A 27818-nucleotide genomic window follows, 5' to 3' on the forward strand; every position below is an offset into this window, starting at 1 on the left:
CATCAACAGAGGGCTTCTCATATCTCTCAAGGATTAGCTTGAAGATGATGTGAGCAATTACATACTAAGTTCAGGTGAAACATTTTGAACAACTGAATAGACGACACATGGAGCAATGCTGCCATCTTGAGGTATTTTGCAGTATTCTGCTCCCCTAGAACTGATTCTGTAATACTTCACTTGCTTTGATGACATTTGGCTAAGCCTTTCTGAAAGTTTTTTATATTATTACCAATTATTTTATTTATTTACATTTCAAATGTTGTCCCCTTCCCGGTATCCACTCTGCAACCCCCTCTTCCACTTTGCTTCTAAGAGGGTGCTCCCCACCCACCCATTCCATTGTAAGTTTTATCTTCTTGTACAAAGCTCAAGTCCAAGTGGATTAAGGACCTCCACATAAAACCAGATACACTGAAGATAAAGTGGGAAAGAGCCTCGAACACATCTGCACAAGGGAACATTTCCTGAAAAGAACACCAATGACTCAGGCTCTAAGATCAACAATTGACAAATGGGACCTCATGAAACTGAAATGCTTCTGTAAGGCAAAGGACACTGTCAATAGGGCAAATCGGCACGTCCAATAGAGGACTAATATCCAAAATAAATAAAGAACTCAAGAAGTTAGACTCTAGAAAATCAAGTAACCCAACTAGAAAATGGGTTACAGAGCTAAACAAAGAATTCTCAACTGAGGAATCTCAAATGGGCAAGAAGCACCTAAAGAAATGTTCAACATCTTTAGTTATCAGGGAAATACAAATCAAAACAACCCCGAGATTCCACCTCACACAAATCAGAATGGCTAAGATAAAAACTCAGGTGACAGCAGATGCTGGCAAGGATGTGGGGAAAGAGGAGTACTCCTCCATTGCTGAAGGAATTGCAAGATAGTAAACTGCTCTGGAAATCAGTCTCACGGTTCCTCAGAAAATTGGACATAGTTCTACCTCAAGACCCAGCTATACCACTACTAGGCATATACTCAAATGATTCAACATATAACAAGGACATGTGTTCCACTGTGTTCATAGCAGCCTTATTTATAATATCCAGAGCTAGAGACAATCCAAATGTCCTTCAACAGAAGAATAGATACAGAAAATGTGGTACATTTACACAATGGAATACTACTTGGCTATTGAAAGTTATTTTTGTTTGTTTTGATACAGTCTTATGTACTCTATAATGGCTTAAAACTTGATGTTTTGGGTGGTGTGTGTGTCATGGAGCATGTGTGGAGGTCAGAGGAAACTTTGCAAACTTATCTCTCTCCTTTCATCTTTATGTGGTATTTGGGAATTGAACTCAGGTCATTAAGCTTGCATGGCAAGTGACATTATAAACGAAGCCACCTCATTATCCCTCAACTATAGTTTCTTAACATGAGCTTTTGTTTAAACAGTGAGATCTAAAGTATCTGTAACATAATTTAAAGCTACATCTTTTTCTATTTTTTTTTTTTAAGTTTTCTGGTTTGATGTTGGACTTGAGGGCTCTATTTTTTCCCCTCTTGAAATCATGACCAATTGATTTATTATCATCTATCTATCCATTTATCTTTCTATAATCAATTCAGTCAGCTACCATGTATCTATTTCATCACAATTATTTATTATGCTTAGAATCCTATCCTAAGAGATGGACTGAATGACCGCTGTGGGCAGAGATCTGGAAAACCTGTATCTTTTCACCTGCCTGGGTCGATTGGGTCTGGTGTGGGCCCCGGGCCCAAGGGCAAACAAACCTTGGGGTCATTAGTGAAGTACTGGCCTGGTAGAAGAAGTTCTGCCTACATGGGGCCCAGAGTGACTCAACCTGTGGGTGACAACTTCTTTGGGAGTCAAATGACCCTTTCACAGGCATTACCTAAGACCATTGGAAAACACAAATGTTTACATTACAATTCATAACAGTAGCAAAATTACAGTTGTGAAGCATCAAGTAAGATAATTCTATGGTTGGGGGTCACCAAACATGAGGAACTGGAATAAAGGGTAACAGCATTAGGAAGGTTAGGAACCACTGACTTAGAGGATCCCCTTTATTAATTGGAAAATTCTATGTTCCCAAGGAGACATAGAATCTGCATGCTAAGTGGGGGCCGGCCTGCAAACCATGGATTTGTATTTCTTTTGAAGTGAACAAAGTAACACAGTGTCTCAAGATGCTTGGCTCAGTGGGTAAGAGCACTGACTGTGGTTCCAAAGGACCCCAGTTCAAATCCCAGCTACTGCTTGGTGTCTCACAACCATGTGAAGTGTTATTTAGCTGGGAGGTGGTGGCACACGCCTTTAATCCCAGCACTTGGGAGGCAGGTGGACTTCTGAGTTTGAGGCCAGCTTGGTCTACAGAGTGAGTTCTAGGACAGCCAGGGATATACAAAGAAACCCTGTCTCAAAAAACCAAACCAAAACCAAAAAAAAAAAAAAAAAAAAAAAAAAAAAATGGGATTCTGCCTAGTTTCTGTGAAACCTGGTACCAGGCTTATTTTAGGATTTGGATACTGGGCTGCTTCCTGTTTTCTGAGTTTCCACATTTTTAAAATAACATATAATATTTCATCTCCTGTTCCATTTATAAGATAACATCAATTATCTATTTGTTATAACCACAACCCACAAACATTTTTGGTAGCATTAGCATTGTGATGGTTTGTATGTGCTAGGCCCAGGGAGTGGCACTATTAGAAGGTGTGGCCTTGTTGGAATAGGTGTGTCACTGTGGGCATGGGCTTAAGATCCTCATCCTAGTTCAAAGTCAGTATTCTGCTAGCAGCCTTCAGATGAAGATGTAGAACTCTCAGCTCCTCCTGCCTTGATGATAATGGACTGAACCTCTGAACCTGTAAGCCAGCCCCAACTAAATGTTATTTTTGTAAGAGTTGCCTTGGTCATGGTGTCTGTTCACAGCAGTAAAACCCTAACTAAGGCAAACATGTTATAGTTTTCAAAGAATTGTATTGTTTAATAATAAAGGGGCTACCCAGAGGACTATGTATCTCTACACATTCAAATTCAAGAATTCATAGAAAAATTCATCAGTGGCCAGGATCTCTATTCAGCCCTGCAGTCTTTATTATTTGTATGGTGTTCCTCTGCCTTTATCTAGTTTCTTATTCATATCTCTGGGCAGATTTATATTTCCTAGGTCTACTTCCAGCCGTTCTGAAGATCTGCTGCATGCCAGGGTTACTTGACATGCATTACCTTTTAACAGCAACACAAAAGTATGGAAATGGAAGCAGGGTGCAAAAGTCGAAGGACACCTGTGGAAGTGGTGGGGCCAGGAGCTGATTCTGGCCCTAAACTAGTGCAGCACAGCAGAGTTTTCTTAAGTGGGAGCCTTAGGAACAGGGACAAAAATCAACCTCCGGCTTTCCTTTAAATTTCTTGAAATATGTACAAGGTGAGGAAATACGTGAATATGAATTCCATCTGCTAATTTTATAGATTCAGTCTGGCACTAAGGAAGAACAAGGATGGAGAGGGTGTGAGCTTCTCTTCAGCAGAGAGCTCAGCAGAAAGGCTGCTAAACCTGAATGACACTCCGTGTAGACACGCAACAACCAGACAAGCAGTGGATGAGATTGGCTACAGAGCCTTCTTTTGGGATCGTAATGTGACTCAGCCTGGCTCATTTTGCCCACTGTGTGGTATGCGTGTCATCTGAAACAACCAGTTCTGCGAAAGAGAAATAATATCAGGTGACCACATGTGGATCTGGGAGAGCAAGTCTCAAATCCACCTCCCTGAGGGAGGATTTGTGGGTGTTTATTTCTTTATCTTAAGAGGTGCGAAAGGTGATTGGAAGCAATTAAGAGGAGGTGTTGGGGGTTACATCTCGATTTTTTCCCCCTAATTCTTTATCTTTTGTGGCCAAAAGACTTGAAAGAAGGTACCAAGATACTAAAATGAGCTGATTAGGAGGGTCCCCACAGCACTAAGGAGGTGTGTAGACTGTGGTTGATTGTAGAACTGGAATTTGTGAACATCCATGGGCATGAGATGGGCAGTCAGCAAGATTCATTTGCTGAGGGCCAGGAAAATGCTCGGTGAAGTATAGTGTCTACTTTGAATCAGGGGAAAAAGAAACAGTCACCAACATTCATCATCAACAATAAGAGTTATCACATTATTAGGTAAGGAGTTAGATTGCAAATAATTTAGGCTTTGTGGGGTCATAGGCCCCCAGTATAGCTGCTAAAATTAGCTGTTGTAGCACAAAAATAAACAAAGAAACTATTAGGTAGGTGTGGCTATGTTTTAATATGAATTTGCTCATAAAAATAGGTGATAGGCAGGCTTTGGCTCATGGGCTTTTAGTTGATGACCCTTGATCTATCCATATCTATATATTGGTGTCTGGAAGAGAGACACATGGTAATGAAAGACAATGTGAGAAAAGCCACATCAGCCAGAAGTCATCATTTTGGGCTTCTAATGGGCTTAAACCAACAGACTAAGAAAGGAATAACAGTGTTAGGAGGAGTGATAGATCCAGATTACCATGGAGAAATTGGATTGCCTCTTCACAATGGAGGTAAACAGGATTATGTCTGGAGTGCAGGAGATCCCTTAGGGTATCTCTTAGTACTTCCATATCCTGTGATTAAAGTCAATGGGAAATTACAACAGCCTAATCCAAGCAGGATGACAAAGGATGCAGACCCATCAGGAATGAAGGTATGGGTCAATCCTCCAGGAAAAGAGCCAAGACCTGCTGAGGTGCTTGCTGAGGGGGAAGGAAATACAGAATGGGTAGTAGAGGAAGGTAGTTATAAATACCAGGTAAGGCCGAGTAATCAGTTGCAGAAACGAGGATTATAAAGTAATATGAACGCTTCTGTCTTATTTTAAGAATACATTTTTCTTTCTTCCAATTTCTTTAACATCAATTGGTATTTGAGTTGAGACACTAAAAGAATGTTCCCAAGGGACATTGCCCCATTGTAAATTTATAAATGCATTTGCGATTGTACGAGGAATAGTTATATCATGTTAGGCGTATTCATGATTTTGTTATTGTTTCATGTGGACATGAGATATTATTTGTGTTAAGTTGACAAGGGGTGGATTGTAGTGGCTATTCCTGGTTGTCAACTTGACTATATCTGAAATGAACTACAATCCAGAATTAGAAGGCTCACCTGTGGCCCTAATCTGGAGGCTGAGAGATACAAGTTTCCGACCTGAATCTTGGCATAGTGATCTTGAGGCATAGTGGCTATGAATCCCAGAGGACAGGAAGATCTACGAGTTCTATGAGTTCAAGGTCATCTGGGATTAAAGGTGTGGTGTGTGCCACCACACCTTTAATCTGGGCCACACCTTTTGCTGGAGACCTATATAAGGAAATTGGAAGAAGGAAGGCTCTGCTCTGCATCATCTGCTTGCCTTGTGGGACTGAGCAACTGCTAGATCCTTGGACTTCCATTCACAGCTGCTGCCGACCATTGTTGGGAGTTAGACTACAGACTGTAAATCATCAATAAATTCCTTTACTATATAGAGATTACCATAAGTTCTGTGACTCTAGAGAACCCTGACTAAGGCAATAGGTGATAGGCAGGCTTTGGCTCATGGCCTTTTAGTCGATGACCCTTGATCTATCCATATCTATATATTGGTGTCTGGAAGAGAGACACATGGCAATGAAAGACAATGTGAGAAAAACCACACCAGCCAGAAGTCACGATGCTTTGCTCAACTCTCAAATGACTCAGCTTTCAGATCTGGAGCCCGACTGAAGCCATAGCTGAAGGAAGTTCACTGCCACATGAGAAGTGACCCATAATGACTTCCCAGGCCTTCATCAAAGGGAACTGTGCCGTTGGCTTTGATAATACTGCACTGGAAAAAAGAGGATAATTAGACATTTTCAAGACTATTGGACAAAGAATCTGAGCTAACATTGATGCTGATAGCTCTAAAGAAGTCTTTGACCCCCTGTTTGAGTGGAACACATAGAAACCAAACAAAAGAAGGGAATTCTGAACAGAGACCAGCTTTCAATGGGCCCATGTGGCTTGCAGATCTGTCTAGTGGTTATATTGCTCCTATGACCATTATTGGCCATTCTATCACAAGGGTGTCTGCTGGCAGGGTTGGCTGTACTGTGGCCCACACCTGCTGCAACACTCTGTCCCATTCCAATGCCACTCAAAGCTGGTAGCTTTCTGATTTACTCAGAATAAGGGCAGAAAAACATCACAGAGGTGGAAATCCTGGCCTCCAGAATGTAAGGCAGGCTACAGGAAAGGGCTTACTTCTTTGTGACAATATTAGAAGATACATCAATTTGGGTCAGGGGAGGAGATTCCAGAACGCCAACTTTCTAATTGTAACACTAAGACATCCTCTTCTAGCCTCTTCATAGGATTCATCTCCCACTTTCTGAAGGGCATGGAGCTTTTCATGGCCTCCAACGCAAGCCTGCTCTGGCCGGTCCTGTTCCATCAACCTTGTGTTGTCTTGGTGGGAAGGATCGGTGTCTTTTGGATTTCTAAGAGGTTCTGATTTCTCTAATGTAATGGGTATGTGAAAGGGGTAATATTAAATGTAACGTAAAAGGCAAATAAACACTGTCTTTTTTTTTTTTTCTTCCTAGAGAGTCTTATATGGCACTTTTATTCCTTAGCTTAGGGGAAGTGCACAGTCACAGTTGAAACACTAGCTCGGAGGAGATCTGAAAGGATAGTGCCGTTTTTTTCAGGACACACTGTACTTATTACATTGGTGTTGGGTCTGCAGAAGGAAGGATACAAGGGTCTGGAAACCAGGTCTTGTGAGGTGGATTGCCCTTACCATCACCACCCACTGCCCCCCCCTCCCAGTGGCTCTCTTACTGTCATTCTGAAGGACCCATGGCAGGTACTGGAGGCCTACCCAGAATGATGGTTTGTGTTATAACACTGGGTGGGTCCCCTGCACTTGCTATGCTGATATTTGAGAGCAAAGAAGATAGGAGAGGTGAGTGTTCATTATGATCCTAGGACCAGATGTGATCATAAAGGGCTATAATTCAGCTTCCTTTTTGAGTGGCATTCCAGGAAGGAGTAGGCTACAAGGGCTATGGAGGTGTTATTATTCCCTGGCCCTGGCCTTGTGAGAAGCAGATTTCTGTGGCCCAAAAGGTGTAATACAGTGGTCATGCATTTCTGTAGAGTTGATAGTTATGCCTCTCTATATTAGTTTTCTCATTGCTGTTACAAAATATCTGGCAAGAAACTACTTAAGGCAGGGTTTATTTTGTCTTAATGCTCTGGTCTGGGAGACATAATCGGTCACAGCAGGACAAGCATGGCAAGCATGGCAGGTGGCAGATGTGGGGGCCTGCTGGTCACCTTGCAACTGCAGTCAAGAAGCCAAGGGTGAGCAGAAGGTTTGCTGACCTTCTGAAACAGTGCCAACATCTGGGGACTAAATGTTAAGTATAGACCTATGGGAAGCATCTCACAGTCAAACTAAAATAATCTACATTTATATTTTTATTGTAATGATTCCAATGTTCTTCCTATATATCTTCTTATGAGATGGGGAAGACACTATGTTGCTCAAATTAGCCTTGAAATTTTAATTCTGCCTCAGTTTCCCAAGTAACTTGGATCACAGGTGTTCTGCCTCAGTTTCACAGGTGTGCATCATTGTTCTCTTTATATCTGGAGACAGATTTGTCAGTTTCACAATCTTTTATATTTTATTATTTTTCTGTATTCCTTTTAGATTATTTTTACCTTTGTTTTAAGTTTGTTGTTTTTCTACTTCTGGTATCTTGTTATTCTTTTTCTAATTACTGGAGTTATAAAAGCAACTTGTCAATTTGAGTTCCTGGGGCTGAAATGGAAGAGACACTGAGGGAAGAGCCACAGAAACAATAGTATTCTAGGCTTCTTCAGTATCTAGATATCGATCAGATGCTGAAGGCTAAGTAGGCTAGGGACAACCTGTCTCTATCACCTTTGAATGGCAGTTTTGATGGACATAGAATTCTTGGTGAATACTTTGAATATATTGGCTAACTGCATTATGATCTCTAATTTCTGGTGAGAAACCTCATGACATTATTGTGGACCTCTTGTATGTGGTGAGTCATTTCAGTCTTGCTGATAAACTCAGGAGGCCAGGCTTGTGCACCCAACACGTGATTTTTACCTACAGCATCTAGAATTTAGTCTTATATAATCCCTTCAGCCCCATCTATGAACATGTAGTCCTCTAAACACAATCACCTCAAAGATCTCATCCCTTAATACTGTTACAATGGCAGTAAAATTCCAACATGAGCTTTGGAGGGCACAAACATTCAAATCACGGTAATAACATAATAAAACAGGAACTATAAAAACCGAGCAGTAATTATCAACTGGATACTTTTTCTATGCCAGGTACAGCGCCAGTCAGTTTTAAATATTAACTTGTTAACATCTTACAGGGATCATATGAGACAGGAAATTTAGAAACAATCCATGAGCTGATGCAATTAGCTGAGGCAAATTAGTACATTCTCCTTGAGAAAGGTAATGTGCCTGGGCCACACCTCTGCTCTGCATCATTCTAAAATGTGGGTACCTAGCAGAACCCATTGTGGATGGAGGGCTTAGACAGATGGTAAATTATGTATGGACAAAGACCTTGTATTTACAAAGCCTATAAGAGACATTGTTCTCTACTCCTATTAACTAGTATGCAACTCCTTCCCCATTTGAAACAGAACACCCATCATGGTAATACTGGTGTGAGCAGCAGGACCAAGCATGCTCTCTTCCTGTCCTGCAGTGGGACCAAGCATGCTCTCTTCCTGTTCTGACAGTGGGACCAAGCATACTCTCTTCCTGTCCTGCAGTGGGACCAAGCATGCTCTCTTTCTGTTCTGCAGTGGGACCAAGCATGCTCTCTTCCTGTCCTGCAGTGGGACCAAGCATGCTCTCTTCCTGTCCTGACAGTGGGATCAAGCATGCTCTCTTCCTGTTCTGACAGTGGGACCAAGCATACTCTCTTCCTGTCCTGCAGTAGGATCATGCATGCTCTCTTCCTGCCCTGGCAGCTATGATGCTAGTCATTCATGTACAGTCATCCAAGTGAATACTTTCTCTAAAGACTTGAATTCTTGCTTCTTTTATATTTGTGGCACTCAGTCATTCATGGTGGTATTGTGAATATCCTGAGATTAGCCAGCCTGCTTCTGGTAATGATCAACACAGTAAGATATACCCAAAGATGCAATAGTAGCACTTGTATCTTGGGGGTAACCATCTGCTGTCTAATTAGACTTAAGGATAACTTCATAGGATGGAATACATGGTTGATCCTGTAAACTGAACCAACTACCAATGGCTGGTGAGGTCATGAACCCTAGAGGAAAACCTATTCCTGACACTTTCCTGGAAGAGTAAAATTCACAACTCAATTCTAAATATGTACCTCTATATTTTCAGATAGTGTAGCTCTTACCTCTCACCAAAGAAGATTTCTTTTGCAGCAGGTGGAGACCATCACAGAAAACCACCTAAGGCTCAGGACACATCATGGAGGAGGGGGTGGAAAGACTGTGTGTCAGAGGACCAGGATGTCTGCTTTTAGATAGTGTCTTTCATATATGATAGGAACTGCACCCATGAAATTTCAACAATACAGTCACCTAAACAAGATGCACACAGTTACAACATCAGTTGACATCCCAATGTGGATGGAGGAAATCTCATAGATCTTACCATAGATGAAGAGCTATAGGCAATAGATGGCTGCTGAGAGAGGAGAAATCTGTCTTCTCTCAGAATGAGCCACCCTGTAATCCCAAGAGGTCAGCCCTAAAGGCATATACATATGAGCAACACTAAATGGACTTGCTGGATCTCTCTCTCTCTCTCTCTCTCTCTCTCTCTCTCTCTCCTCATGTGTGTGTATGTGTGTATACATATACATGTACATATATATATATAGTATCAATAATAAAGAGAAGTCATGAATTTGAGGGAGATATTCAAAGAGTTGGAGTGAGGAGAAGGTAGCATGAAAATGACATAAATATGATACTAATGTACGAAAATCTCAAAAAGAAAATAAATTTTATTTTATTTTTTTAAGGGGAAGAAAAATACCAGCAAAAAGATGTTTCGGCTCTGTCTTAGCGTTTTACTTCTGTGAACAAACACCATGACCAAGACAAGTCTTATAAGGACAACATTTAATTGGGGCTGGCTCACAGGTTTAGAGGTTCAGTCTAGTATCATCAAGGCAGGAGCATGGCAGAATCCAGGCAGGCATGGTGCAGGCTGAGCTGAGAATTCTACATCTTCCTCTGAAGGCTGCTAGCAAAATACTGACTTCCAGGCAGCTAGAATGAGGTAGTCTTAAGCTCACACCCATAGTGACACACCTACTCCAACAAGGCCACACCTCCTAATAGTATCATTCCCTGGCCCATGCATATACAAATCATCACAGGCTCTTTGACTCCTTAGAACTTTCCTAACTCAGGTTCATGTCCCTGGCCACCATCACTCTAGCGTTTGATGGAAGCCTTCTACCAATCTCTCTTAAGTCAAGGTGTCCATCACTGGCTTCTTGCTTGCAACCAGTGCTGATGGGATAGGGTGAAGTGTCTGTGTATACATTAGTGCTTTCTGGCTGGAGAATAACTTGATCTTCTGTGATACAGATCAAGAAACTCTAACTGCACTGTAACTTGATACAGTTTTGATTATTGTACAAGCAGTTTGGCTGCAAGGAAAGGAGCAGTCTGGGAGAGATTGGAACTGCCTTTTAAAGGCCACATATGAAAAGATAATATACTCTCTGCATTTCTGCTCACTTCCTTCTGCTTAGGAGACTTCCTGTTGTCCCTACTGTCAGGAGGGACAGTGTGTGCTGCTTGCTCCAGAAATCCCCACCCCCTAGCTTCCCAATGAGTCTCACAGTAGCTAGTGAGGATTAGTGTCTTTTTGGATGAGTGGCTATCACAGGTAGGAAGGTTTACTAGGGCAGGATAAGCCACTTCTCTAGCTACACATTCACCCAAGGAAGCCTTTGCTTCAGGGATGAGGGTGGGGCTTGTTTAATGGGCTCCAAGCAGGTGCATTTAAAGCGGCATACCTGGAGAATCCCTCTGCCTTGCCCTTGCTCCAGAGTCTTCGCTTTTGACAGTCTTTCTTTTTCCTTTCCACTCTCTATTACTGGTCTGCATAGCTTCCCAGGGGCCGCCAGTCTATACTTCCTTATGCCCCGATCTTCTCGGATGTGTCCCTCACCATCATGCCCCTCCCCCATCACTTCCCCTCCCCCTACTCTCCTCCCATCACCATGCCCTCCCCCCCACCATGCCCTCTTGCCATCCTTTAAAATTCCTCTTAGTTTCCCATCTCCCTGTCTGCACACTCACTACTCTGGCAACCTCAGATGGATGGGAATCAAGTGTAGGTGCAGACAGCAGCAGCTACCGGGCTTACTTGACACTCAGCAGTCAAGATGGAGAATCACCATGTGATGAAAGAATGACTGGGCTGGTGAGATGGACCAGCAGGTAAAGATGCCTGCCTGGTTCTAAGCCTGGTGGCCTGGGATCCATCTGATGGAGGACAGAATTGATTTTGGGAAGTGGACCTCTGAAGTTCCTCATGACATACACACACACACACACACACACACACACACACACACACACACACACATACACACAAAGTAAACAAAATATTATTAAAAGAAAAAGGGAATGACAATGGAGTAAGTTCACAGCCTTGAGGTCTGATGGGCAAGCCACAACCCCAACTCTCACTGACGGAAAGAAGGGACTTCAGTGTGCTAATAGAATGATACACAGATGCCCTAGCATGTGGGGACTATTCAGGACACGGCTATTAATGTGATTCTCCAGCCATGGCCCTCCGAACACCCTGCAAGCAGACGGCTCTTGAGTCCTTCACAGGAACCTGGGCTTCTTAATGAGGATAGATGAAGAATAGTGTGAATTGGTTTGGAAATATGTGTGTATAGTTGAGTTTTATTTTTGTCAGAAATTTGGGCTACAATTGTTGGCACTTAGAGGGTGGAAATCAGAGTTATGTTCAGGAAAGAATAATTAACTGTTCTGAGGCCTGAACAACTTTTCTGGTGCCCGACCCCTTGCCTCAACTCTTAAGTATGTGAAACATTTTATTGATAAAATAAGGTCAGTTTTAGGTAAGAGTATGGTAAACATTAAGGATGTTTCTTTACATAGTCTTAATTCACTGTTTCCAGCAATAGCTCCATCAGTAAATACAGATTCCATTTGGTTTTGTTTCCAACTTCTTTACTAGACCTAACCTGTGGCTTCACAAAGTCACAGAAAGTCACGAGGGAGGCAGTGCTGCAGGCACAGGTGCCAGCAAGTACCACCAGGGTTACCATCAAACCCATGGGCAGTGTGTCAGTGTTTGTAGCTCTGTGACCAAGTGATTTTACCATAGATGCTTCAGAGTGAACACAGAAAGTTTGAAATAAGAGACTCAAAAACTATTAAAACTCACAGAATCAAACAAGTGCAAAAGAAACTTAATTACTTTTTTTTTTTTTTTTTTTAAAAAAGCTGGTGGCTTGTGTGCATCTCTGAGGTTTTTTAAAGTTGAGATCTTAGCAACCTTTAGGGCCTATTTGTTTTAACACATGGTGCTGCGGTCTCTAGCTTGTGCCTTCTGTCAGTTCACAGTAGAAAGGGCTGAATGGTGACTTCTCAGGCACCGAAAGAACAACTTTCAGGAGCTAGCAGGTTCCAGGGGAAGGTACCCCGCGGTTCTGAGTAGGGGTGGCCCTGTCTGCACGCCTGGCGTCTAAGCTGCTTGGGGACAGTCACGGGGCATGGGGAGTAGCTGAGGCCGGGGAGCAAGGGCAACCCATGCCTCCGGTGTCCGTGCCTGGCCCTCGGTGCGCGTTCCCCACCCGGTTTCGTGTTGGGCAGCGCCCGGGGCTGCCTTTCCTGGGCAGAAGGTGGTGGTAGGGGTGGTGGTGGCTGTCCCCGCCCCTGGCATCCGCCTCTCCGCCCCGGCGGCCAGGCGGGGCATTGCGAGGCCAGCGCTCCGGCGCCACTGTAGTTTCTGCTGCGCCAGCGCCAGGGCCCACTGTGTCGCTCAGCCCGGTAAGACGCATCCCACGACGCTGTCACCCTCCCACAGCCGCTCGCTGTCCTCTCTTCTGTCTTCGCTCTCCCGGCCGCCCTTCTTCCTTTCTAACCCCTGACACACGCCGCTTTGGTCTGGGACTCGGTGGACCTCAGAGCTTTCTCCGGAGTGGCCGAGCCTCAGCGATGCGGGGAGGATGGCCCTGGCACCCTCCCCACCCTCACGGCTTGGACCTGTGGTCTCCGTGCGTGGGAATTTCAGAAACGCTAGTTCCACTTGTTGCCTGTCACTCAGCACCTTGCCCTGCCTGCGGGTGGGTTGAGTCTAGCATTGGTCTGGGGAGGTGCCCAGGGCGCTGGGGGATCAGCGGAGGAGGAGTACAGGCCAGGCTGATTGGCAATTGGTACAAGGGAGAAAAGGCTCTTTGGTGAAACCTTTTCACCTTTCTTTTACTTATCCGAGAGCCACCCCAGTTTCTAGGGCTCACAGACTCAAGTGGAGCCAGAGTTTGGCAGGCTGTAAACCTCTGTAAAGACAGCATTCTGATCCATTTCTGTCTGCAGGTACCTCTGGCAGTTCTGGGTTTGGGGGGAAACTGAGGACTCTTTCTCAGAATATTTTCCTTTTTGCTTTAAAGTTAATGATTTTATTTCATGTGTATGGTTATTTCGTTTGCATGTGTGCCTAAAGCCCTAAGAACTGGAATTGTAAGCTTTTATCTGGGTGCAGGAACTGAATTCTATTTCTCTGGAAGGAAGTCTTCTCTGTAAGAGCTCTTAACCACTGAGCCATCTCGCCAGCCCCTCTCAAAAGACTTGTGGAAGCATAAAATTAAAGGCAGGCTATGCTGAAAGAAGACAGTTGCCAAAGTATTAAGAGAATACTATGTAATTTTAAAAAGCAAGTAACTATTATATTTTTGGAATACCAGAGAATATAGAATTCGATATATAAGCACCACCTGTAAACACGTTTCTAAAAAGTCATAAAAATTGCTAATATTGCTGTGGCCAGCTGCCCACACAGTACTTGAAGAGAATGTCAAATTTCAAGTAGACATCAGTGGAAGGTAAAGATTTTTTTTTCTTTCATTCAGATGAATGGCCTCAATTTAGATAGATACCCTGTTAGCAGAAACGGTGTTGCTTTACTTGCTAGGCAACTTAGTTTCTGAGGTTTAACACTTCCTTGAACTACCACTGTGCCCTCTGTTCCGTGCTTCTTTGGGCATCTGTTTCTCCCCAGGGGGAGAAAGAAAAACCCAACACCTCTCTGTCAAACCAAACAAGCTCCCACAGGTGAAAAGGGTCCAGTCTGTACTTGATGCAGAGGGATACAGCAGGGACTCCCCTCACCCCTTAAAAAAAAAAACAACTTGTCCGACACTGGCCATCACATTCCTAAATCTGGTACATAAAAGGTTTGCTGGATGACTTGGAGGTAGTTGCTTGTGAAGGCATCTAGGAGACAGCTGGGAGCTTAGGAAATGACTAAAATGGATAGCTCCTTTTGAATCTGTTAGAGCAAATCCATAAACAGGCTGGGACTTGGGAATGTGAATACTGGTGAGGGCCCTTGGCTCTGTTGTAGGTCTAGTGCCTCACCAGAGAAAACAAACTGTCTTGATAGGAAAGTAGGATTCCAGAAGTTTCTCTTATCCATGTGTAGGCTTGTTAATAAGATGTGTTGTAATGCAGGAAATGTCTTGTAAAGAATGGAGACAGAACCCATGAGGAAGCATTTCTAGATGTACATTTCTCTCCCTCTCCCTCTCCCCTTCCCATCCCCCTCCTCCTCCCCCTCCCCTCTCTCCTCCCTGCCCCTCACCTGTCTCCAGAGAGTTGGTAAATAGGAAAACAGTGGGTAATTTACTAAAAGCTGCCCAGACTAGGCCTAAAGCCAACTAAGCTTCCACTATAGACAGTGAGAACTTTCCATGGAAGTGCCAGTCTTATAACTGGTCTGCTTCTGTGCATATTCACATGACAGTTGAGCTGGATGAGGTCAGCCCATTCATCCCCTGTCTAAATTTGGATGATTACCATGAGACTTTCCCAGCTCCTCAGATCTGGGCTTATTCTAAATCATATATAGAGAAAGACCTTTACGTTCAAGAGCACTAACATGCCCACCCCCTTATATTCAAATCAAACTTCTACCTTCAAAGTGACCTATAAGTAGTCCTATAAGCTTCATTTTCTTGCTTAGGAGAGGGGATCAGCAATTCCCTCTTCAGTGACTGTCATGAGAAATTACACACAGCACACATTGCAATAATTCCCACAAATGACCCCTCCCTGCCGTGCTTTTCTTATACTTTGGAGTATGCACTTAAGTATAGCTGCTTTCCAGAGAATCATAGTGCATAATGGTACAAAAAATGGGACATCTGGTTTTTATTCTGATTATGTCACAGGCCTAAGCATTTGATCTTGCTGTTTTTTTGCCACAGAAATTCTGAGGAGTCAGTAGACAAATATCCCGATTGGCTGTCTGCTTGAACACCCTCCTCTCCTTCCTTTTCAATGGGAAGTGAATGCAGTTTTAGGAAGTCAGAAATCTTTAATACATCTGGTGGAGTCCTTTTTCCTGGTGTGAAGAAAGTATGGCTTATAATTGTTAAAGATGAGCCCAATTTGGTACCACCTATAATGAGGATCTGGGTATCCTGGGTGTCTTTCAGACAAAGCTTTGCTGCAAATGGGTAAGTGTGCCATTAGGTCTGACACAGGAAAGATGTGAGCTGTTAGGGACCTGATGTCCCTGCTACCTGTGTGTATCTCCTTGTACCCTAGCCATCAAAGAACTGAATTCAGCATTTAGGTTCAAACAACATATACATAATATGTAATCAAAGAGTCTTTTGTCATTGAGGCCTTGTGGGCTGGATTCCAGGTAATGGCAAGTTTGTGTGACCAGTTTGTTTATAGTGACTCTCCACCCCTCATAACTTTCTTGCATGTACCTTTGAATCTCAGTGCACTTTGGTCTGATGAGTAATTTTATCATAATCATTTTAATGATTCAGGAAGCCAGGTGTGGTGGCTTGAATACCTATAATCCCAACATTTGGGAGATGGAAGTGGAAGGATTTGAAGTTCAGTGTGATCCTTACTTATGTATCATGTTAGAGACTTTCCTGGGCGACACAACAGCCTGCCTCTTCACTTGTCCATCTATCCATCTATCCATCCATCCATCCATCCATCCATCCATCCATCCACCCACCAAAAGAAACAAATACAAGATTCAGGAAATCTGGGCCTACCCTTGCTGTGTGACCCAGTTAATTTACTGGAGACCCCCATTTCCAGGGACCCTGTAGCTGGGCCAACACAGGAAACTTAGCCAACTATTCTAGGGTAGGGTAATCTTGAAGGAGAGCCAACAGTCGCTTCTTGACAGGAAACTTGAGACCTTGGCAGGAAAGCTGACTAGAAGCCTCCTGTGCATGAGGTAGTAGATGGGGAGTCATTTGTTTTTGTTTATAGTACACTAGAATGTGAGGAGTCAAGTACGCCTGGCAATACGAAAATGGGAGCAAGCTTAAAATAAAGCTTGTTTATTTTTTTTTTGTGCGAGCCAGTCAAAATCCTTACCTTTCAGTGACGGCAATTAAATTCACTCATGTGCACTATCCTTTATTAAAGCAAAAGTATTTCCTTATGTAAATATAATTTTTGTTTTCTGCTTGGTAAAATAATCAGTTTTATCATTATAATGTTTGTTTTGATTATAAAATATTATAATTAAGTACTTAAGCTTGGAGGGACATTTTTGGCAGCAAAGGGAGTCATTGCAAAGTCCTCATTAGTAATTTTTCCACTTTTCTATTTTTGTTTTGAGACTTTAATTATAGCACATTCACCTTGCCTTTCCTTCCTCAAGCTCTCCTACATCTTTGTTACATGCATGTGTGTATATGTGTGTGTGTGTGTGTGGTGTGTCTACCCTCTATGTATATATATGTATATGTGTATATATATGAATTCCATATACATATATGAAATCTTGTTCAGCCCATGTTTAGGCAGTCAGGTTGGTGAGTGTTTTATGGGTATAGCTTCTGGCAGTACTAGGAGACACCATCTTACAGCAAACTCCCTGCTCCTCTGGCTCTTACAGTCTTCCCACCCCTCTTTGGAAATGTTCTCTGAGTGTTTTGTAGCTGTTTTTCCTTTGGGACTGGGCTCTATAAGTCTGCATTTTGATAGGTTGTGATTTTTCTGTAGTCTCCATCTGTTGCAAAGAAAAGATCCCTTGATGAGGGCTGAAGACTACACTTATCTGTGGGTATAAGTACAGTGTTTAGATGGTTAGGGATTATGTTGTTTTGGTAAAGTAATGATTGTTGGTTCTCCTTTGAGATTCATGACGTCACTACCCTAGAATAATTGGCTAAGTTTCCATTGCCAGGCTTGGAATCCATCTTGTTGAGTAGGTCTTAAATCCCAATTAGAGAGTTGATGATGATCACTAAAATGTGTGCCACTACTGTACCCTTAGGGTTATCATGCCATGTTGATCGTTGCTCTGGTTCATAGTATCATGACTGGGTAGGACTCTTTGCACTTATTAAAATTCTTACAGGGCTCCTTGAAGAAATTAGGGACCCAGTGTAACTTCAGGTCTTAAAAAAAAGCTGTATGAAATCATTCCTGGTTTTTGGACAGCTTAGTTTTGGTCCACAAAAGCTCTTGCTTCACAGCTTAATATTCAAGCAAATGTGCAGATTGATTGCATTCCGTATAGAGAGTCCCTATCATAACTTGCAGTCATGAGTGAAGATTGCTTCATTTCCTTTATTTGTTAACAATATAGTAATCCAGTTCCTGAATATGTGGGCAGGCGGGGCTAGCCACACATTGTGCAAGAGGAGTTGAGCTAAAAGCAGGGGCGGGGCCTGTGTGATCTCATCTGTTCTCAAGGGGCATAGTCTCCTTTTCACATCATACTTTGGACCGTTGTTTCTCTCTGAGTAATCTCATAGGGCTGCTTTTGTCTTTGTTACACCAACTAGAGAAGTGGATATAATGTCAATGTTTGAATTTGTCCTTCTTTATCCCTCATATTTAGCTGTTTTCCTCCCACACATGTCTCACATTCACATTAGTTCCTTCCTTCCTGCAATTCTGAAGAGCCACTTAATGGATCATCATATTCCTGTCTCTGCTGTGAAGGTAGACAACTTCTTCCTTTTCATCGTTTCTCTGTGCCTAGCACAATGCTTGGCAGAGAGAACACACTTGAGAATGCTGAAGTTAGGTATTCCAACCCATTCTCCCAGATTCTATGTCTGAATTCCATTCCATTAAGACCTTCTAAGGCTCTAACTTCCATGAGCAGGGCACAGAAGCTGAAATCCAAGCCATGACACAACAGGTAACTTACATGACTCACCCAAGCTAGGTGGGGCAGTGAATAAGAACATTTTGTAGAGTGAAAGTGGCCCTGACTACATAGTTCTAATGGAGTATTTCCATGTGTGAATGTGGGCTTCCTGTTGTAAGATCATAGGGCCATTATTTGTTTTACCTTCAAAATTTTCCACATTTGCAAGTAAATCAGAATTTATGAAGATACTGTAAGCTAAACAACACAATCTAGTCTGTAGGCGTGGGCTTTGGTTACTGCTTTATGAACACTGGATGGCTGCCAGTGGTCCTGGATTGAGTTTTGTATTAGCCAGGGTTCTCTAGAGTAGTAGAACTTACAGAATGGATCTCTGTTTGTATATATAGTCTTTAATAGAATAACTTACAGGCTAATATCCAATTAATCCAACAATGGCTGACTATGAATAGAAAGTGTAAGAGCCTAGTAGCTGCTCAGTCTACAAGGCTGGCTGTTTCATCTGGCCTTTAGTAGATTCTGGAATCCTGAAGAAGTAGGCTCTAATGGGAGTGAATGTACTTGCTAGTAAGGTGAGAGCAAGCAGGCAGAGGAAAAGCTTCCTTTATTTCTGTCTAGCAGAAGGTGTGGCCCAGATCAAAGGTGTGTCTTCCTACCTCAAGATCTGGGTCAAAAGTATGTGACTTCCTGCCTCAAAGGTCAAGACTAGAAGTGGATTCACTCCAAACCAAACAAAAAATCCTCTCACAGTTGTACCCACCCCCCCATTTCAGGATTATTGTTCATCCCAGATATAGTCAAATTGACAACCAAGAATAGCCACCACGGCTTTTGATCTTCATTGTCAGAAACATAGGTCTACCCAGTTTCCCCCCACCCCATTCTCTCCCCCAACCCTGCGAATGCACACCACCTCCTTTTCACCTACAGCTAGATGATTCCCATTCCAAGAGGGCATTCTTTGTGACTCTCAACCTCAACTGTCCAAAACTAGCCCCAGGAGGTCCTTGATATAACCTCTCTAGTCAGTTGATATAATCATTTCCTTGGCTTCCTTATTTACCTCCAGAAGTCCTTTCCACTTCTCACCTGCCTTTTCTCTCTTTTATCTGTATTTATTAGCATTTCAGGCCCTTATCACACACATTCATTAAATGCAGTAGACTCCTGACAGGTTCACAGGGCTGTAACTGGGTTTATTGCTCTCCCTGATTAATTTGCCCCTTCTTGTCTGATGTAGAGATATACTTAGTAAAACTACTCACCAATGAACCCATTCCTTCTGAGCTCCTTCATTGTAACAGAGATTGCCAGTTACTGGAACTAAAACCATGGGTATACCACATCAGGCCTAACAGAGCTTATAGGAAGTGGAACATAGTGTCAGCTCCCCACCTCTCTCAAGACTGTCCCACCTTCCTTCCACTAGAGTCTTATTACCTCCCCAGTCTCCTTGGGATTTGCATTTTTTTGTTGTTGTTGACATTTTGATGCATTTCTTTTCTCCAGAGAGAGTGAATTTTCTTTGTGAGTTCAGATTCCAGCTTTAGACACTGTCAGCACTGATATTATGGAGTATCTAGGCTCTTCTTGCCAATCCCTGAGGCACTCTAGATGGTTAGGTAGACAGGCACAGAATCTGTGCTTTCTACCAAGAGAGTAACATCAAGCTTTTCAGCTATGATTTTAGGAAATGCTGTATCTTTACTTTCAAGTGAATTTCCTCTAGACTGGTGGAAAGAGTAATGAGACTAGCTTCCAAAAGAATCTAGGTTCGTATCCTATCATAGACTTAACTAGGGAGTCATTTGGCTTCTTTTGAAGCTTAACTCCGATATCTGTAAATGGAAATAACAGCACTTACCTGTTGTTGATTTGTTGTGGAGACAAGATGATGTATGTATTAATTTCCTGAAGCTGCTATAACAAACCACAGACTTTGGGGTTTAATGATACTGTGATGGCTATTCCTGGTTGTCAGCTTGACTTCATCTGGAATGAACTACCATCCAGAAATGGAAGGCACACCTGTGGTCTAGACCTTGAGGCTGGAAGACACAAGTTTCTGACCTGGATCTTGACATGGAGGCATAGTGGCCATGAAAAGCTTTGGCCCAGGCAAGATAGTATATGACTTTAATCCTAGAAGACCGAGGCAAGCAGATCTCTGAGTTTAAGGCCAGCCTGGGACAAAGAAAGTTTTAAATGTAGGGCATGGTGGTACACACCTTTAATCTGGGCCACACCTTCTCTGGAGGCCGACATAAGGACATTGGAAGAAGGAAGATTCACTCTTCTTTTCCTGCTTGCACTTACTTGCCAGCATACCTTTTGGAACCTACTTCTTCAGGATTTCAGCTTATACAGAAGTACCCAACCTTGTGGAACTAAGAAACTACAAGATTCTTGGACTTTCCATTCTCAGGTGCCTATTTTTGGATTAGCTGAACTACAGGCTAAGCCATTCCAATAAATTTCCTTAATATATAGAGACATTCCATAAGTTCTGTGACTCTAGAGAACCCTGACTACTAAAGGCACATAACCTCCTCCCTATTTTGTGGCACTGCACATGCTGTGTTATTGCTGTGCCAATCAGCTATGGCCTCAACTCCAGCAATAGAATTTATTATCTTACAATAACCTACTTCAAAGGTCCAGTGCAGACCTCACTAGGCTAAAATCAAGGTTCTGGTAGGGCTATGTGCTTCCTGAGAATTCTAAAGGAGGTTCTGTTTCCTTGTCTTTTCTGTTTCCTTGTCCTTTCCAGCTGCTTTAAATTGTCTGTGTCCTTGGTTCATTATCCTTGCTGTTCATCTTCAAAGCCAGCTACCTTTCATTTTTATGACCACTCTCCCATAATCATAGCTCCCTCACTGCTGGGAAAGCCTCTCCATTTTTAAAGGATTTAGAGAGTTAAGTTGGGCTCATGTGGTTAATTCAGGGCAGTCTCTTGGTGATGATTTAGGTGTTTTCTAAGGCAAACTGTGTTCTCTGACATTTTCTGAGTCTTTACTAACTGGATTTTCAAGACAATGCATGACATTTCTGTCATGCTTTGAAGAGTCTTCTGGCCTCTGTCCATCATCCAATTTAAAATATGGCCCAGAGAAGGAACAAACCAGGGAAGGAAATCCTATCTCAATTTTGCTTTATTTCCTTTGAGATCCTGCTAACATCCCCCATTAGCCTGATCCAAGCAGAAGTCAAAGAAGAGAGACCAAAGGTTGGGGCTTGGAATAGGAGTGTAAGAGCTGAATGTTAGAGAGGTGGTGTGTGTGTGTATGTGTGTGTGTGTGTGTGTGTGTGTGTGTGTGTAGAATAACTAGCAAAAAGGTAAAAAAAAGTAGTAAAATGTAGTATTTTATCTGACTTGTGTCTTTGGTGTTTGTTAAGCAAGTTTCCATCTTGCTAAGAATGACGTAAATCTTTACTTTTCTTCTAGGATGTTTGTGAGTTTACTTTCTATACTTAAAAATTAAGCTATCTAACATTAACAGAAGAAAGCCTTTCCCCAGGGCTGGGTCTACCTTCTTCTTGCTCTGTGTTATCAGCAGCTGCCAAACTCTACTGTTCTTTTAACACCTGAAGTTGAGAAATTGGGTGTGGGTCCAGGACTAGAATGAGCAAACATTTGACTGCTCAGCCCAGATCCTCACTAACCCTAATGAATACCAGGGCAACACTCTCAAGTAGTAGAGTAAGCATGACTGTGCAGATTTCACATGAGACTCTGTTTCATCAGGGTAACCTTATACATTTAGCCAAGTAAAAAGTTACTTAGTGCATATACTTTTATGCAGGGAATGGATCCTGCAAGTTAGAATTGATACTTCCTGTCTTCCACATTTGAAAATTCAGCTACTGCATGATTGAGATGAGTTAGGATAGGCAAGAAGCCAATCTCACCCATCATCTTCCACCTTCAGAGATCTCAGTCCTTACAGCACTGTAATGAACACACCTGGCTGGTGCCACTTAGTTGTTGTTGAGGTTAAGTGAATCAAAAAGATGTAAAGAATTTCCTTGGTGGAGGAGACACTGACAAGTTACATTCAATAGAGCGGATGCTAGAGTGTGACAAAGGAAGGCAGTGCCAGGTGCCTATTCTTCCAGATTAATTATTGGTTAAAAAGTCAAAGTGTAGCTTATGTAACGGAGCTGCAAAAATTGGCCCAATCATCCAGGTCATTACAACATTCTTCAGTAGTATGTAATTAAATTGCCCTTTAAATGCCACCTGACAGTTCCGCACATATATAAGGAGAAGAAACTTAACAAAACTTTGTTCAAAGTGTAAACCTTTTATCTAGCGGAGCAGTTGGCACATGCATTTTAATGTAGGAATATTAAAACACACCCAGAATTTGTTTTTATCAAGTATGGCAAGCACCCATGGATCGCAAGGGACTGCCAAGAAGGAAGACATTTTTATTCACGGTTCTCAAGAGACCAGAGGCACAGCACCCATGTTGGGCCCTGTGAAAAGCACCTAGGGCTTGTTGGAAGGCAGAAATGGGAAGAAAAAGCATAAGCAAAAGCCTGTATTGTGAGGCAGGCAGAAAAGCTGACCCAGGGCAGGACTGAGCAGCTGGGCCTCTGTGCACCCTGAGTGCAGAGACTGCTTCTGGTTGTCTGGTGTCTGCTGCCAATGTGAATGGATGAGTATTATATAACGATTATTATGTGAATGTTATATAATGATTATATGAATGATTATATGACTATAAAAGTCAGGCAGACAGGTGGCTTATAGTCTAATGCCTTACAAGTCAAAGGTATGAGGGCAGGCCAGACCTTCAATGACTGAAGTTAGCTGGTCCTTAGACAGACAGTCTCTGTAGGAACTAGCCAGGTGTCAAAATGTCAGTTTATCAAAAGCACAGAAAAAAAATACTGTAGCTAATACAGTAGGACTCAGAATATCTCCAGGAAGGGGAAGCAGCCTGCTGTCTTTTCAAACCATGTCTATTGCTATGAATAGCAGTGTATGTTTTGCTTACAGTACTTCAAGGGAAGATGGGACTGTCGGAGGAAACACAGCATCCTTGCAGCAATGCTGGGCATTTCCTTAGCACACCTGCAGTGCTAACCTCGGGACAGCTGAATTTCCTTCTTGAGATTGCTCTGGGCCTTCTTCTTTTCCATCACATTTGGTGGCAGTCACTCATATTTGTCAACTTTACTGGGCCATGAGATGCTTAGACATTTGGTCAAACTATTCTGAGTGTGACTGTGAAGGTATTTATGGATGAGTCAAAAGTTAACGTAGTAACTAGATAACTCAGATTGCCCTTCCCTGTGTGACAGGGGCTTGTCCAAACAAAAGTGACCCACCTATGACTGGACAGAACTGCTGTCTGAGTGTTAAACAGTGGAACATTGTCCTGCCTGCGAGATCCCTTTAAAACACGGTCGGTCTTTTCCTCCTTCCTGGATGGGTCTTTGGATCAGAACTTTATTGTAGACCAGAGGTGGACTAGGTCTTTGGTTTGCTGACTAAAGAGCCTGGGACCTGTTAGGTCCCATATACTGGTTTGAATGAGAATGTCTCCCATAAACTCAGGTATGTGAACCCTCAGACCATAGGTGGTGGTGCCATTGCAGGAAGTGTGGCCTTGGTGGAGGAAGTGTATCACTGGGGGCTGGCTTTGAGAGTATATAGCCTTTCCTACTTCTGGTTTTTTTCTCTGCTTCATGCTTGTGGTTGAAGACCTGAGTTATCAGCCTCTTGCTTTGGCTACTGTACCTGCCTGCTGCCATGTCTCCTGCCATGTTGGGCTCTTATCCCCCTGGAATTATAAGTCTAGATAAACTCCTTTCCATAGACTTCCTTGGTCATGGCATTTTAACTGAGTAACAGGAAAACAGCTAACCCAGTTGTATGAACTATTTCCCAGGAGCACTTCCAGGAAGTAGGGTGTGTGGAACAGTTTGTTTTGATTTCCTCCTTAGTTTTAAAATCTCCCCCCCATGAATGTTGGTCTGGTTCTGAACTGGCTGTCTCATCCTGAGCATAGAACTACATTCCTTCAGCCTCAATTCTCCCAGCTAGAAAATGGGCATAATGTCTACCTGAGTGCCCAGTGCTGTATCTGGCATGGAGGAGTTGTGTCGAGGGCAGTAATGTTAAGCTGGTTTTATGTTAAGGATTGTGACCTAGTTTCAGATTGTTCAGGAAAACCATGCTCTCTCTCTCTCTCTCTATATATATATATATATATATATACATGCTGAGGTGGGTAGGAAGGGCAAAAGGTCAAGGCTGGTGTAAAGAGGGGGCAGCTTCAGGGAGCCTCTGAGAAGCAGTTGAGGAGAGTGTGGTCCTTAGAGACAGCTTTGCTGAGAAGTAAGTGAAATCTCTGTTTCAGGGCCTCCATCCTACACAGGGCAAGCCAGGGTGCCAGAGAGGGAAAGGTGGCTTCTAGCCAGGGAGATCTGTATATGTGTATTTCTGATAAATCACCTAACAGAACGCTCCAAAGAAGGATTGCCAGGGAGCTTTGTGTTTGCTAGAATTTATTTCCTCATTCAATGTAAATATTAAGTCTAAATTTATATTCTAAGTTTTAGATTCCTAAATTATTTTAGTTTCAAGCCCATAAATACATAATCTGCCCTGTCTAAAAACTTGCCTCTTTCCAGGTGTGATGGTGCATGCCTTTAGGCCCTGCACTCTGGAGGTAGAGGTGGGTGGGTTTATATGAGTTCAAGGCTAGCTTGGTCTATTTTGTGCGTTCTAGGCCAGCTAGGGCTATGTAAAAGAAACCCTGTCTCACAAAACAAAACAAGACAAAACAAAACAAACAAAAAGCTTTCTACTCTGTGAGGATGTGTGTATGTGTATCAGTGTGTGAATGTGTATAGGTGAGTTCATAGTGTTGTGTTTATGTGGATGGATTTACACACATATATTTGTATGAGTATGTGTTTGCTTGGTTTGAATGTATGTGTGTATGAATATGTGTGTATGTATGTGTATATGAGAGTGTGTGTATGTATGGTGTGAATATATGTGTGTATGAGTATGTGTGTGGGTATGAGTGTATGTGTGTGCCTGTGTATGAATTTGGAGATGCATCACTCCTCTGCTCTGCTAGGGCCTGCAGGGGATTCAGTTCTGAGTCCTGGATCTGGAAAAATTCCAGCCTGGGCTGTTCTCTTCCTGGGTTGGACTGCTGGCTGTTGCAAATGCCTGCGCTGCTGCTGCAGAGGACATCCAGAAAGAGTTGTTTTTCATAAAGGAGTTCATTCTAGATCTGGACCTACTGCCAACACTGTGTGGCTTTGAAAGATCTCTGCCCTCTTTGAGCCTCCATTTCTCCATTAGTTCAGTGTTTTTAAAACCCTAGTGTTGACTCAGTTGTGGACATCATGATGAGCAGTTCTAAGTTGTGTTGCCAGGACCCACATCAGTATTCTCTTACAATTACTTGAAATATGCCAAGAGTTTAACTTCTAGCGGTAAAACCCTGCCACCTCCTTGCACAGTTTTGGACTTGACCTGACTAGATGCTATGAGGGAATGAAGACGTGACAGACATGTGGACACTGAGAAGCTGGAATCCCAGGGGCTGTGCTCATCCTGATGGAGAAGCCACAACACACTGAAGCTTAGCGTGCTTAAACACACAGTTGAACGTGAAGGTGGGGTTATAACACACAGATAAACAGGCAGAGTCATTATGTACAGTGGAACTAGGAGTCAGGAGTATTATAGGAGTCAGGAGTATCTGTACGGGAACACTCTTCAGGCTGTAAACATCCAAGGAGTAAAGCTTTCGTGGGTAGTTTTTGCACACACCATCAACATTCATACTCAGATCTGAAGAAGGGTTTGCCATCACTCTGACTGAGTCTCAGGGAAGGCTTTGTCAATCCTATGAGGCCGAGGCATTGGTCTTTGATGATGCATTACTTATGTCAACCAGGACACAATCACTCCGGATGTCATTTGATCCCTATAAAAAGCCGATGTCTGCTCTAGCTCACTGTGTTTCCTGTTTCTGCATTTACTTATCCATTTGGTTTTTTATTGTTTGCTTCTGAACACATACAAAACCAGACATATGGCCACAAGGAGCACCAATGCAGATCCCTCAAGTGACTTCACATTCTTACCTCATGGGTCTTCTTGTTTTCTCTCTCCTCCTCCATCAAGTCTTATTTACTGTGGTACCTTCAAGGGGATTCCAGGCCATTTCAACTGTAATAATTTCAGTACTGTTTCTAAGAGTCAGAGATGCTTAAAGTTACATTAATATCATTATTTTATCTTGTCCCAACATCTAAAGCTTAGATTCTTTTTTTTTTCAATGCACTTAGTAAGTTAAACTTCTATATCACATATCTCTCTTCAGAATTTGGAATACAATTCAGCTACTTTCTATGAAAATAAAATTCTGCCAGTGGGCATTTTTTTCCCCTGAATTATCAAAGAGTCAGTTTGGATGACTCCAAGCTTGAAGAGTTGGTGGACCTTACATCAAGAATGCTGCAGATAGGGCTGGAGTGATGGCTCAGTGGTTAAAAGCACTGACTGCTCTTCCAGAGGTCCTGAGTTCAATCCCCAGCAACCACATGATGGCTCACAACCATCTGTAATGGAATCTGATGCCCTCTTCTGGTGCAGGGAACTCATATAAGTAAAAACAAATAAATAATTTTTTTTTTTTAAAAGAATGCTGCAGATAGTACTTGCTGGGCACAGCTCTGTCTGAGCTCAGCTAGGCATTCTGGCTGCTCTCAGCCCAGTGAGAAGTGTGTCAAGTGACATAAGTCTGAGGACCTTTGGCCACAGGCAATCTGTACGGTTTTTGTTTAGGAAGGGCCAGCTGTGAAAAGGTTGCCAGTAAGTGACGGAAGTAAGGATGTCCAGGCAGCTGTTGACGCCTCGGCCAGCAGGAGTTCTGCTGCCATGTTCTGTGTCCATGTGTCTAGTTCCATCTTTTGAAGGAGGAACTCAGTTGATTTAGGACCAACCGAGTGATGTTTATCTAGCTTAAAAGCATAGTATCATTTAATCAAAAACTATATTGAATGTGTCACTTGCAAATGGAATGTAAGTTAGTCCTATTTATTGATTTGTTAAAGTGAAAGTGTGTGTCTTACTTTATAAGAATGTAGCGATACAGTGGCTGCTTCATTCTGTAACACTGATAGTTAAGACATTTAAACTAACAAGTGCACTGGGTGCAGGCTGTTTTCTGAGGAGACTGAGAACCTTGTTAGATTAATGCTTCATTCCAATTTGTTGACAGGGCTGTCCATTTCCTCTCTGATGACCTCAGGGTTAAGTTTGGCCCTTCCTTCCTTCCTTCCTTCCTTCCTTCCTTCCTTCCTTCCTTCCTTCCTTCCTTCCTTCCCTCCC

General features: G+C 42.7%; 1 protein-coding gene across 4 annotated transcripts in view; it reads left to right on the forward strand.

Moving 5' to 3' along the window:
* Nucleotides 1-2081: 2081 nt before the first annotated feature.
* Nucleotides 2082-27818, forward strand: part of Sqor (sulfide quinone oxidoreductase) — a 51225-nt gene continuing 25488 nt past the window's right edge. Inside the window, exon 1 of one of the 4 annotated variants that reach the window (XM_031371711.1) lies at nt 2082-2186. The gene's annotated coding sequence lies outside the window, so the exon portion shown is untranslated. Of the gene's footprint in view, nt 2187-2825; nt 2851-13012; nt 13114-18374; nt 18479-27818 lie in introns of those variants that run through there. The other 3 variants (XM_031371713.1, XM_031371712.1, XM_031371710.1) reach the window with 3 other exon arrangements.

This window comes from Mastomys coucha, unplaced genomic scaffold, assembly GCF_008632895.1.
Source record: "Mastomys coucha isolate ucsf_1 unplaced genomic scaffold, UCSF_Mcou_1 pScaffold15, whole genome shotgun sequence".
NCBI classification, from domain to species: Eukaryota; Metazoa; Chordata; class Mammalia; order Rodentia; family Muridae; genus Mastomys; species Mastomys coucha.